The following is a 14,385-nucleotide window of genomic DNA, read 5'->3' on the forward strand; positions in this document are numbered from 1 at the left end:
TACACACACACACACATGCACGCACACACACATGCACACATACACACAAATTTGTCTCATCTCTTACCATCAGACTGTCAATAGTCCCTTCTTACAACTGTCATACATCAGGCAGGTAGGTGGAGCGGCTGATAAAGTACAGACCTGAAGTCAGGAAGACCTGAGTTAAAATATGGCCTCAGAATCCTACTAACTGTATGCCCCTGAGCAAGTCATCTCACTTCTGCTTATCTCAATTTCCCCAAATGTTAGATGGGGATAACTATGGCACCTACATCTTAGGGTTGTTGTGAGATATTTTTAAGCACTTAGCATAGAACCTGGCACCTAGTAGGCAATATATAATTCAAATTACTCATAGTAGTAGTAGTAGTAGCAGTCATCGTCATAGTAGTAGTAGTAGTAGTAGTGAAGCAGATATTTTCCTTTTCAAATTTTTTTGTGGCTACTCTTAGAAAAATAGAGGCAAAAGCATTAAAATTGTGTGTCAAGAAAAAGTAAATAGTCACTGAATAAGAATCTAATGGATTCTCTTAGGAACCAATCACCCAAGCATCAGTGTATGAACCTTTACAAAATCAGTCCTGGATGTTCACAAGTCATCCTTTCAACATTGCAGAGGTTAGGGGTATGATGCCCTTGCAATCTGGAAAATCCACATAAAATTTTTTTGCCCTTCCTTGGGACCAGAGAAGGTCTGAATTTTTTTTCTTTTCCTTTTATGGGGTATTTACAGTACTTTATTGTATAATTTGAGTTGATATGGTACATATGTTTTATGCATTCCCAAGTTTCTAAACTTTTTCTGTGTTGTCTGTTGGCCTTCATGTATCATCTGTGGTTTCCAAAAAACTCCCCCCAAATTCCCATATAATTCCCATAAATTTTTTTCTGCTGACCCATCACGCATCAAAAGTGTGATGAGGAAAGTTGCAGTGTGAAAGGTATACCTGTATGTATTTTTGTCATACCTCTTGGTTGGGGACATTTCTGAAGAGTTGAGGCTTCCAGAGAAGCAAGTTCTGAGTAAGTTGTTAGTTAAAAGAACTGAGTAAGTTCTTTTCTCTTGTCTTACTAGCATGAAAGGTATAATTTTGCCATTATCTAGTAAAAAAAAAATTTAATCTGGCAGGGGAAGATCCCCTACCAGAAACACTAACATTTTATATCCATCAGCAGGCTAATGTTGTGATATTATTCTACACACTTTGACATATCATCTTTTTTTACAGTTTATCAAAACTTGTAAAAATTCCCAAAATTCTTGAGTTAAGATGTTCACAACATGACTAAGTTTGGCAATAAATAAGTTTAAGCTCTTCACACTTTCACCTTGATTTTTGGCATTTAATCTAAGGATGAGCTCCCTCTCATCTACTTAATTTGAAAAGCAATTGCTCCTGTGGTAGAATAGACATGTCTTTGCAATGAGGTAGAACATAAATTAGGCACCAGTGGAAGACTCAAATTCTCAATACTATAATTTAACACTTAATGTGAAATATTCCACACATGGAGTCATAAAAATGTTGGGAATGTATTAATAGCTTTTAAAATGCTGTTTTGAGGTATGCCCCCAAATCTTACTTTTTGTAAATGGTGTACATCAGTACTCTATGAATCTTTGTGAAACATTAGGAACTCAAGATGATAATGATGATGATGATGATAGAGATAATAATATTAATAATAATAGTTAACATTTATATTTATTATTGTTGTTCAGTCATGTTTCATTCTTTATGACTCCATTTGGGATTTTCTTGGCAGAGATACTATAGTGGTTTGCCATTTCCTTCTCCAACTCATTTTATAGATAAGGAAACTGAGGCAAATAGGGTTAAATGACTTGCCCAGGGTCACACAGTTAAGTGTCTGAGGCAAGATTTGAACTCAGGGAGATGAGTTTTTCTTAATCCAGACTCAGCACTCTATCAGACAAACATTTATATAGTAATTGCTATGTTACCAGACACTGTGCTAAAGACTTCACAATTTTTATCTTATTTGTACTCACAACAACCCTAGGAGGTAGGTGTTATCATACAGATGAGGAAACTGAGGTAAATGGAGTTAACTGATTTGCCCAGGGTCATATAGTTATTAAGTGACTGAGGCTGGATTTAAACTCAGGTCTTCCTGATTCCAGGTGCAGCAATTCACCTATTAAATGAAGAGGAGCATTCTATTTGTCTGACTCCTTCCTGCAAAACACTAACTATGTCATCATGTAAAATAACTTACATGAAGCATTTTGCACACTTCAGGGTGTTTTGTGAACCTAAAAGTTCTATAATGTGGTGAAATTGCAAACACTTTGAAAATGTGTTTTATCTCTGAAATCCAATCAGAGGTCAACTTTTCTTTGGTCTAATACTGACATCCAATTTCAGTGTTAGAGAGGTGGCAAAGAATGTAAGAGAGGAAGATTTGAAACTAGTGATGGTATCTAAAAAGAGAGAGGTTCTATAGAAAGGTCCAATCAAAAACCTCACGGCAGTAAGAAATGTGTTACCCAGACAATTTAAATGCTTCCTGTTACTTTCCAGCTTCTGGATCTTGTGAACCAGATACTTGTCTTTTAAATAGGTATTCTGTAAAATTATTGTTGTATTTGTTCTTGTTTATTCTTCATTCTCAAAGAGGACCATAACATCAGGAGGGTGATGCCATGACTTGCAAGTGAATTAAATTTAAGTGAGGGAGGCCTGTGCAAAGTCACAAGACTCACTCTGTCCCCCAGAACCATCTGGGTCCAGTGGCAAGACATAGATCAGGATGACTGGAGATGGCCCTGGATGCAACAGGAGACCTTGGCATTTTAAGTTAAGGTCTTTCCCAGGTCTCAGTTTGACTGAGACCACACTCATTCAATAATTAAGGCTAGGAAAGAAAGGAGACAAAGAATGGCCTCTTGTATCTTGTCAAAAACATTTCATTTGGTAGGGGAAGACCCCTAGGGTTTCTGGCTAAACAGAAACAATTGCTATTAAACTCATTCTGAGCCATCAGGGCCCAAACAATGACCAAGTGAGGCTTGAGCTGGGACTTATTGTTGGTCCATCATTGAAAGACAGAGTGATTTTGGTTTAAGAAGGAAATGTAGCCTGTAAATTCCAAGATATCTTTCAAGGCTTCAGAGAAGTTCGATTCCCTATGTGGAAGGAAGGAAGGGAGTAAAGGAAGAAGGAGCAATGTGAAATTGAACTGGCCAGTTAGGTCCCCAGCGGGGCAGCTACTACTTCTCACAGGTTGGTGTTTATCTTTCATTCCTAAACATGACCACGACATCAGGAAGGTGATGCCCTGACTTGCAAGTGAATTGGATTTAAGTGAGGGAAGACTGTACAGTTACCAGCTGAGGCTCCTCCAGAGCTATCTGGGTCCAGTTGCAAGATATAGGTGAAAATGACTGGAGATGGCCCCAGATGCAGTGGTAGACCTTGTCCATTTTCAGATAAGGTCTTTCTGTGGACAATTGTAAAGAAAAATAAAATATATAAAAGTATAAAGCAAAATAAAATATCTAGTCCTTTACCTTGAAGACCTTCCAATGAAATGACAGAGACATTGCACCAGAAAAAATAGAATATATACAAAATAAACATATTTACAGAAAATAGAATTTAGGTACAGGCAATCTAGGAGTCAGTTTACATGGTAAGATATCAAGAATTCCTAGAGGTTCCCTAGGTTCCCTAAAATAACTCCTCTCAAAAGTCTGAAATTGTTTTAGTAGAGAACAAAGTCATTTATTCCACTATAAGTAAAAGGTAGACACATCTTTTGCATTGGGGGGAAATTTTCCTTATATATTTCACTGCTTAATTTTCTTTTGTTGTGAATTATTATTTCTTACAGTAGATATGATGATAGATAAATGGATGAATGGATGGATAGATATAGCATTTATTAAGAGGTTACTACAGTTATCTCTCCCATAGCACAGGGTTAGGGGCATGCCTCCCCATCCCCACCCCTGCGATCTGGAAAACCTGCATAAAATTATTTTGTTCCTCCCAGAATACCATAGAAGTCTCATTTTTTTTTCTTTTTCTTTTATGGAGTATTTACAATGCTTCATTGCAAAATTGAGGTTAAATGTTTGGTAATGTGTTGTCTGCTGGCCTTCGAATGTCATCTTTGCTGTCACAAAACTCCCCCAAAATTCCCATTTAATTTCTTATGCCTACCCATATCATATCAAAACCATGAGGGAGAAAGTCATGATGTTGGAAGTCGTGACGTGGAACTGTATATGCCAGACACCATGGCTAAATGCTGAGAATACAAGCAAAAAAGAAAGAAAATCCCTGTCCTCAAGGAGCTTACATTCTAACTGTGAAGACAACACATAAAAGGTAGCTGAAAACTGTGGGCGGGAGTAGAGGAATCAATATTCAGAAACAGAGGCATGATAAGAATGAATATGAATGATTTGTGAACTCCTTTAAATGGAAATTAAAGAGAACTCATCAATTGGAGGTGGGGGCAGGACGATAGACATTTTCCAGAGTGAGAAGGCTGCTAAGATGGGGTGGAAAAGTCCAGATATTTCAGAGCAAAACCATGGATGGCATGGGAACTTGCTCAAATGGAGGTTCTAGGAAGAAATTCAACAATTGGAGGAGGTGGTTTATAGAGTAAGAAAAGGTGATAAGGAAGCTTTGCAGGACTAGACTACATTTTGCTAAAGGTTTGTGAGTGTGATTAGAATGGATGGAACTGGATGATTTAGTCTAGTAATCACCGATGACATATAGTTTAAATTGTGGGAAGGGTGTTTTTTTCCAGGTATGAGAAATTGATATGCAAAAATTTGAAAGCAGAAATGAGTTGCAGAAGGAGAACACTAAAGTTTCCTTGCTGAGAATGAAGAGTACCTATATGTAAAAAAGGAAAATGAGATTCATTAGATAGTGGGAGGTCAAATGAATAAGCAAATAATTCATGTTTATTTCATCAAACTCTAAGAACTGAAAGGTTAAACAGAGGCTGTTCAGTCCAACTAGTACTTGACTAAGAATCTCTTCTATAATACCCCTGAAAAGTGTTCACTCACTTAAACCTCGAATTGAAGGCCTCCAATGAGGGTAAGCAACCACTTCTCAAAGGAGCCCATTTCCTTTTTGGATAGCTCTAATTATTAGGAAGGCTTTCCTTATTCTATATCAAGACTAAACTGTGTCTATGCAGACAAGAAAGCAGGGTAATAAAGCAGTATAAATTATTTTCTGTATAAATGCCTCACTCCAACAACTTCTAAATAAAAATGAAAGTGCCAACTGTATAGTAATTAAAATTTCTGCAGGAAGAGGAGATAAGAAACAACTCCATACAATGTACTACCTTTTGAAATAACAGCAGAGGGCAGATATGCCTTAAGCTTCCATTCTCTCTAACCACTCACAGTTTCCCCATGTGCCACAAACCCAGGATGAAGAACATGACCAAATTGCTTTGGCTGTGATTGCTTCCATACTGTCTCCCTATAGCAGCAGCTAAGTTAAACTCCTTTCCCTATGCCACAACATGTGGAAAATATTAAATATATCTAGCCCTGTAATAGCAAAGTGACTCAACTGTGAGGCAGAGGAGCTGGGTTGAGGTTGAACATTGCAAAGGCAACTAAAGAGGAAGGAACTTCCATGACTAAGAGAAAGGACAGTTAAAGGAGATATGGGAATTGATCATCTAAAATATATTTTATATTTTACATATATATATATGTATGTATATATATATCATATATTCTTTCCCCCTATTACATATTCTATAAAGTCAAACCTAATCATCAATGAAAAAATATGGAAGGATCAACAAAAAATGGGTATATCAGTCATTCTTTCAAAAGAAACCAATGGTGAGCAGACCATTCCAATTATTATACTTCATAAAAATACAAGATAAAAAAGCATAGTTAAGAAGGAGTAACTAAGCAGTGAAATAAATTCCCTCATTATTTCAAGAGAAGCAATGAAAAGTCATTATATGGAAGGAGAAAGACAAAACAAAGAGGGATCCAAAGTAATAAAAATTTAAGAAATAAAAAGAGTCAGGAGAAGGGAAAGAGAATAAACATTGCATGTACTAAAATCAATGTTCTTCTTGATTGATTCTAAGGGGAGGAGAGAATGATTAACACAGAGGTCTTCATGTCTATAGGTATATAGTAGGTATTTATGCACACACATGCATATATGTGTGGTATGTATATCTGTAAATGGTTTATGTGTATGTATGCACATAATATATACATGTGTATATATGTGTGTGTATGTCCTGTGTCTGTGTGTATAAATACATATACATATATGTATTTACGATAAGTCTATCAGATTGGGGAATCTGAGATGCACTTCTATCTGCCCTGGGTATGAATAGAAAAGTGATACCAAAATCTTTGGTCTTATAAAATGCATGGAAATTTATTGTTGTTCAGTCATCATTCTTTGGATTTCATGTGTGGTTTTCTTGGCAGAGATACTATAGTCGTTTTCCATTTCCTTCTCCAGCTCATTTTACAGATGAGGAAACTGAGGCAAACAGGATTAAGTAACTTGCCCAGGATCACATGGTTATTAAGTCTCTGATATCATATTTGAACTCAGGTCTTCCTTACTCTAAACTAAGTGCTCTATCCACTGTACCACCTGGTTGCCTATGCATGGAAAAGCATAGGTTAAAAAGTAGTGAAGGAAAGGGACTAGGGATGGGAGAAGACTGATTTTGTAAAAGAAGGAGAATGGTGGGAAGACATGGAAACACATTCGCGTCGTAGTGGTGAGAGTCATAGCCATCTTATAATGAACATTGTTTAAGGGGAATGAGAACCTTAGTAGACTGCCTCCTCTGAGCAAGAGTTAGACTGCATAGGACTTTGCCTCCATCCCAGAAGAGAAGATAGAGGGCTTTCCAGGACTTGCTAGTATCCAGGGTAGAAGGAGAGACATAGCTCTAGAGACATAGTAAATTGACCTCAGCAGGGAACAATCAGTTAAATAGCAAACATTTATTAAGCCCTTACTGTATTCCAGGCACTGTGCCAAGCATAAGGATAGTGGGTAGGAGTGAGCCTCAAGACAGGATGTACTGTAGCTAGCACTCTATCACACTTTCTCCTTCAAAAACTGTTATTCCTAGGAGTGAGACTCTAGACTAGAAAACAAAATAAATAAAAATGGTAGCATTGGTTATATGTTCAAATTAACTAAAAGAAAAAATAAATTCAAAAGGGAATAAAACTTTGATCTTCCAGAATCTTTACCTTGTATGAGGTCCATAGAGAATTAAGAATGAATATCTAAGTGTACAGTCCATGAAAAGCAGATTCAAATGTATGCAATATAGAGGTGGGAAGAAATAAACATAAATTTGATTGTCTTGGAAATGGACACCACAAATTAATATTATACAGTTTAAGAGGTTAGAGGAGGGAGAGGGGGAAGGGAAGATGTTTATTATCATTCTTCTCAAGCAGGGTTATGGATAAGACAAAATGTGGAAATAAAGAAAGCAAGAATGGCACAAAACATAAAGAAACAAATGAGACAAAAATGATGTAAGGAAAACCAAAGAACTGGGGATAGACTGGGTAAATAAGAGGGATTTGGGGAGCTGCTATAAGGGAAAAATGGGATCAAATTTGAAGATAAGGATAGAGGCTCAAGCTATGGATTCATGGGATCAGGAACTCATGGGTGAAGGAATTCTATCAGTGTAATATAGTTTTAGAGTCACTTAGACCATTAAGAGGTTAAATAACATGCCCATGATCACAAAGCCAGTTATATGTCAGAGACAAGATTTGTACACAGGTTTTCCTAGCTTTGAGGCCAGGTTTCCATGTGCTGTATGCATGTGTGTGAATATGTATATACATATTATATATCTATACATGTTTATGTGTTACGATGTACATGCAAATGTATATGTGTACCATGTATACACATACATAATAAAATATGTACATATAATATGTACACACATAAGTATGTATTGCATATATATTCTACTATTTTTCCTCCTGTGATTTTTTTTTAAAAACAGGTTACCTAATGAATTCTTAATACACACATGTACATACATTCTTATGGAATCTCTGGATCCACATCAGAATTCTTTGGAATATAAGTCACTTTCTCCAGATATGGTTCAGCTCTTCTCTCTCTTACTGCAGGATCTCTGGCAGTCTGCAGAAGCCTATAGATGCCTTTTCAGAATGATGTTTTTTAAATGAATAAAATAAAATTCATAGGATCCAAAATAAACCAATTATATTGAAGTGTAGTCATCAAAATATTTACAAAACAATGTCATGCAACCTAAGAACCCTGCTCTATAGAAAGACCTTACACTCATTGTGTAATAGCAAATGTCCAATGATCCTTTTTCATTTTCTTCTCTTTGTAACTTTCTTCAATCATCCAACTTCCCGAAACACATACAAATTCCCCTTTGCCTCTTTACATCCTTTTTTCTTTTTTCCCTTCCTTGAAATATTTTTTTCAAAGAGCAGTTAACTCTCCCTGGTAGCACAGAAAGTAAGAAAAATGTTCTTCTCAGCTCTTTCTTCTTTCTCCTTTAGGAGAGAGAACAACTTGTACTTTGTGCCTACAGAGGTGGTACATGGGACTGGCAGAAATGCAAACATAGCACACTCTGCATATTACTTCAAAATTATCTTGGTTCTCCTACTTACTTGACACAAGTTTCACACTCCTTTTGGTAACCGTTTTAATGAGCCGCTGTGGTTAATGATTATTAAAAAATTTCCAATTTGCAAGATAAGAGATGCAAAATGCAAATACAATGAGATTCATCCAGCTCACTTCACCTTGATGCTGCTCTCCTGAATTTTTCATCTACTACCCTGGATGCTAGGTTCTTTTTTGATATATGATGCATCTGGAAGCAAAACAGAGTTATCAGGAGAATTAAATAAGCAAAATTATATTGAAGGCAAGAATTTCTTGATGTGGTTGAACATCTATTCAAGATTACAAAAGCTGGTAATGCAGAGGTGAATGGGAGTTTGTTGCAGAATTCCAGGGGAAAGTTAGGCTATGGAAAAAGAAATGATGTGGTAGATCCAGGAAATGATGAAGTCAGGAGTGAGTCTTTGTGTGTTTGAGATGACTCCAAATGGTGTGATGTGAAGGAGTGGAGATGACAGACACTCTGGTCTGAGAGCCTATAAACTAAAGGACTGCTTTTGATTTTAGAAAGAAAAGGCTCATAACAGAAAAGGGGAAAAGAGAAGAAAGGCACATTCAAGCAGAGCATCTCAGAATTTCTCTCTTTCCTTTATTCTATACAAGCCAAAGTCTATTCCAGTTCCCAGTGACTCCACCAAAAAAAAAAGTTATTTCAATCTGGCTTCTGTTTCATATGTGGCAAAATGATGAATATCCAAAGTTACTATACTCCCTTGTTGCTATGCTTTGCTATTTCCAAAATCTTCTTGTGTCCGGTACATTGAATATATGAAAAATGGAATGGAAAATGAAGTCATTAAGTGGTACTTCATAGTTGATGTGGGCCTAAGTTCATAATATTGTTTAATACATCAATCTAATGCATTTCATTAAAAACCTGTGCACTGCCTTCCACAACTAAAGAAAAATGCTACCACTTGAATTTACAAAGGTCTTTGGGAGCTCATGACTTCAAGCAAAAGCTGACCTACAGTTGTTATTTTTTTTAATGCAAACTAAACAAAATAAATAAAATAATAATTTACTTTGATGCCACTGTATCAAGGATCAAATTTCCTCCATGGAAATTATGCACATCCTTTCCACAATATGGTGAAAAAGATGAGTCACCTGTCATTGACCTTCACATATTTATGTGTACTTATCTAAACCTCACATCTGTTCTTTATTTTCCAATAAAAGAGACCATATGCCCCTTGACTCACATAGAAGAGCATAATGTTCTAAAACAAATACACCAAAATTAATTTAAGGGATAAAATGAACTTTGAAGAGGATTCACACACACACAGTGTTGTCTCAAGGGGAATAAAAAAACAAGTCCAGGAGTGAAAATGTGTCTCTTCTTCCCTCATACCCCAATGGTTTGTTGAAATGGGGGAGGAACAAAATTGCTGAAAATCAGGTAAAATTTTATTATCCATAAAGGTGACTCTCTAATCAAAAGTGATGGAATAAGCAAACAGCCATAAGAATTTTATTCAAATGCACAGCAAAAGCTGGGGCTTTTGCTATCTTCGGAAACATTTGAAATTAGTCTCCAATACAAGGTTTTCTCCTCTTTCATTCAAGGATGCCTGATTTTTAGACTGGGCAGATGACCCAGTCATTCACAAAACTGTTGAAGAGAGGAATTCAAGAGGCTTCGGGTCAAAGACAATGGGCCAAGAATTGTTCTGGAGCCAAGATTCCAAGCATATATTCCAACAGGGGCTTCCACCTGCCCTAACATCTGTGCCTACCTCTAACGCTGCAAGCCCTGATGGCATCATGGAAGTAATTTATCTAGCAACCTGAAAAGAGAATAGAAAGAAGACAAGGAGAGTAGCTTTGCAACTTCAGCAATTCAGAGAATTGGGAGCGAGAGATATGGGTACAATTCCTGGCTCTTACTTTTGTTGAATAATACTATACAAGCTATCTTAACTTCTTTGACCTTCAATTTCCTTATCTGTATATTGGTGGTTGATCAGGGGAATTGTGAGAGAAATGGGAAGTTTCCCTGAAGCTTTGATGCTTTCCAAATTATTAATGCCCAAGGCATCAGATTCAGAGTGTCCAGCACCTGACCCAGACATAGGTCATATCTTTGAAAGAGTCACACCCCAATGTGCATTGCCTTGGAAATAATAACTCCATTCCTGACCCACTGTAGCATCACTAACTTATTCTATTCAATTTATAGCTTCTCTAAATAATGCACACCATTTTCTGTCACTTCAAACAAACCAATTTCTCCTGAGAACCTTCATGCTTTTATGCATTGACATTTTATTGTTTTATTTGAAATATACCTTATTCTATAAGACTGAACTCATGGCTTTTATTTCAAAATTATCCACTCTGAATGGAGCTGTGATTATTTCTGTGCTTACATTACAGAAGAATAGATAAATGGAAGTTGCTTTCTTCCCCTCTGCCCTGTCCCAAAAGAAAGATTCTGTATCGATGGAATAATTACACTAGATAATGTATTATTTTAACATTGAACTTTCATCTTTAATTCTCTTGCTAGTTATAAAAAGCAATCTATTATTTACAAACAGACACTAGTACATTTTTTTTCATTTTGGTTGTATATTCATGTTAACTCTAGTGGAAATATTTTAAAGCCTACCCTTCTTTTTCTCTCTTTTCAAGAACTGATTTCTAGACACTGAAATTTAAACAAAATCTAAGTTAAAAATCAAAGGTTTTTTCCTGTTACTTTATACGGCTTACTCCCTTAAAGTTTGTTACTGGTATTTTGTAGCTGACATTTTCAACAGGAGTCATCTTAACCCCAACATGAGAAGAGAGTTTGTGGTGTTAAAATGGAATAGACCTTAAGGCATTAAGTCCAAACCTCTTATTTTGCAGGTAAGGAAGCCAATTCAAGAGATTTGCCCAAGGTTACACAGGCAATAAGTAACAGAGCTGAGATTCAAACACAGGTCTTCTGACTCCAGACTGAGGAGTCTCTGTCTTTGCTTCTGAGCTTTGTTGTTCAGTTGTTTCAGTAGTGACTCCAGTCAGACTTTTCTTAGAAAAGATATGGGAGTGGTTTGCCATTTCCTTCTCCATCTCATTTTACAAAGGAGGAACTGAAGCAAACAGGGTTAAGTGACTTGGCCAGGGTCACACAGCTAATAAGTATCTGAGGCCAAATTTGAACTCAAGATGATGAGTCTTCCTGACTTCAGGCCAGTGCTCCATCCACTATACCACGTAGGTGTTCCTTCTTCTCAGATGCCAGAGGGCTGAACTAGGACAATTGCATAAACCAGTCCTCCATGTTTTAAGTAGAAATCTCATTGCCTTCCAGCATCATCCCAAAAGGATATGTCGTTCTATGGGTAACATTTTATTCCAAAAGAAAATACCTCAATAGTCCTTGTGGCAGACACTGTCTGCTGGAGATTGCTAGAATTAAAGTAACTTATTTAGTTCTACTTCCCATCAAGACCAGGAAATACCTGGGGCGGGGAGTGGGGAAAGGAACCTGCAGCCTCAAGGCCACATGTGGTCCTCTAGGGCCTTGAGTGCAAGACTTTGACTGAATCCAAACTTCACAGAACAAATCCCCTTATTTAATAAAAGGATTTGTTCTGTAAAACTTGGACTCAGTCAAAAGGCCACACCCAAGGATCTGGAAGGTCACATATTGCCTCCCATAATTTTTTTCTAGCTATATTTCTATTCCAGAGAAATCCATGTAGGAGAAGAGAATTATTTAAATGATCATATATTCCCCCAAATGTTTATATTTAGAATGGTAGAAATTATGGATTTCTAAGCAACATATGCATAATTGCCTTTTTATGGATTAGTCTTTTAAACACATTCTGATTTTTCCCTTTTAGCATGCATCATGAGAGAGGAGCGCAAGCCGATGTATAGGTGCTGTATGTGGTTTCATTCCATTACTCATTTTAGCACATGCCTCTTCCTATGTCAGCAAAGGACTGTGCTGTTCTTCCATTTCCCTACTTCATCTGCTCCAGAACTTCAGCCAACGGCAAAGAACACGCTTGAGTTCTTGGCAAACACAAGGCCCAGATGCTCAGTTTGGGAATAGTTCTCACCAGCTTACTAGTTACTAATATTCTGATACCAGCTCTTTGGCTGGAGCCAGAGGGACAATGGATGGACTTATAAGACTAGATTGGATTGACACGCTGAATTTAAATGATCCTAACCTCAAGTAACTGCATATGGAACAACATTTCTTCATGCCCACTAATTGTGAAACCCTAATGAAATTAGGATCTTTCAAACTTTAGTAATAAAGAGGTGATTATTTCCCAAATACAGAGGTGAGTCACGTTATGAGAATTAACTTTCCCATCCTCCCTTCAGAAATAAACCCTTTCAGTGGAGCAGCTAAAAGGCATACTTATATGTTTTGTCATGCATTTCCCTAATTTTATCATTCTTTTGAAAGTGTTTAGTTCGCTATGTTATGTAATTGTCAAATAGGTCTTTTTACTCCCATGACACATTTTATCTTTAAAGTTCCTCTGGTATCTTTATGAGGGAGACTATTATTCCCCAAGAGGCAAACAAATAAAGAACAATTTAGGTGAAGTCTACACAAGCAATCAAACCAACCATTGGCCTTAGTAGCTGCTTTCTATAAAAGTTAACAGCAACTTTAGTGAGTCCTGGGACCACCAAACAACTTAAGAGCAGAGCCAGATGCTTCTCCAATTAGGGATCCCTGGCAGCAGCGGTTCATCTTTGATGTAGTTTTTGACCATAATGAGGTTATAACTGACCAAGTCTGAATTTGTGGTACCACATAGGCAAAGATGTTGTATTTCCCACCAAATGCCGCACACACTTTTGGAAAGAGTGGATCCCCTTCGGCAAACAAAGGCACTTTACTCTCTTAAATATGAGCAACTGATGAAACTTTAGAGCATTTTCTTAATGTACCCCACACCCCCCAAAATTGGTTTTCAACAATTTCCAGTGTCTTAGCATTAATGAGACCACAAGACAGGACACCTGGTGAGCTCCACAAGCCTAGGTTTCTGTTTTTCAGAAGGACTGCTTGCTCCCTCTAGCTGTAAGGGAGTAGCAATATAACTTCTGCTTCTCCCAAGAATTGCCTTATTCTAATTTAACTTAACAAATGTTGTTTTGTCATGTATCTGTTGTTATTTCATATGGTTAGAACATCATGCTAATGAGGACAAGGTCATGGGAATAGTGCCGACTAAGGTAGCTGTTCATCTTCACAGCCAAAGACTATATCCTTAACTCGAGCCAACTATCTCAAAAGTAAACAGCTGTAGATCAGGAACAGGCAGATAAGGCTATAAGGAAGACCAGAAAAATGTTTTCATGGATTAGTGGAGATGCCTCAATTCTCTTAGAAGAGCAGCTAAAAATGCACACTAGTCAATTCCATCATCATTGCATGCATCAGGCAGCATGTATGTGTCTTTGGATTTTGTATGCATGTAGATTTTATGTCAATCAGTGTCACCTATATTCTAAGCACTGTGCTAAGCCCTGGGAATGTGAACAAAAGCAAAAGACATATCATGACTTTGTGGAGTTTTATGTGCACATCCACAGAGATGATTATAGGCAGTGTGCACATCCACAGAGATGATTATAGGCGGTGTGCACATCCACAGAGATGATTATAGGCGGTGTGCACATCCACAGAGATGATTAT

Source organism: Petaurus breviceps, unplaced genomic scaffold (assembly GCF_028583685.1).
Source record: "Petaurus breviceps papuanus isolate PSGF00001 unplaced genomic scaffold, PetGlider_PUasm1.0 90730, whole genome shotgun sequence".
In the NCBI taxonomy this organism is placed as follows: Eukaryota; Metazoa; Chordata; class Mammalia; order Diprotodontia; family Petauridae; genus Petaurus; species Petaurus breviceps.